The following is a 560-nucleotide window of genomic DNA, read 5'->3' on the forward strand; positions in this document are numbered from 1 at the left end:
TTGTGCTTAAATTCTCATTTGGATTGAGAATCTACATTCATAACCATTTAAACACTTTAAAAAAAATTAAACAATCATATTAAAATACAGGTATGATAGTTGCCTTATGAATCCTTAGATATATTTGCATAATATGTGATTGTTCATTATACAAATGCTCTTATTTCCATACACTGAAGGAACTACTTCAGACGGGCAGCACAATTTCCCCTTCTTTGTCACAGGCAGGGATTTCTTGTACAAAATTCCTGCTTGTTTACTTCACAGAACTTGCCTGATCATGAGCTTCTTTAGCAAAACAAAACAAATGAAAAACACATAGCAGTACTAATTATCTTTACCAGCTATTCTTCTTCCTCAGATCAGTCCCACGCTTTTAGTCACTGTACATAATGTGACAAGAGAAGAAGATGCAAAACTATTTATTAATAATAGCAATCACTGAAGAACTTATTCACTTCCTCCCTGCAGGTTTGGGCAGGTTCTCTTGTTGTAGTTATTTCTTGTTGTAGTTATCTTGCTGAAGTTATTTCACTGTGATGGTGATGGTAAAGATATCC

This window comes from Meleagris gallopavo, chromosome 1, assembly GCF_000146605.3.
Source record: "Meleagris gallopavo isolate NT-WF06-2002-E0010 breed Aviagen turkey brand Nicholas breeding stock chromosome 1, Turkey_5.1, whole genome shotgun sequence".
Classification (NCBI taxonomy): domain Eukaryota; kingdom Metazoa; phylum Chordata; class Aves; order Galliformes; family Phasianidae; genus Meleagris; species Meleagris gallopavo.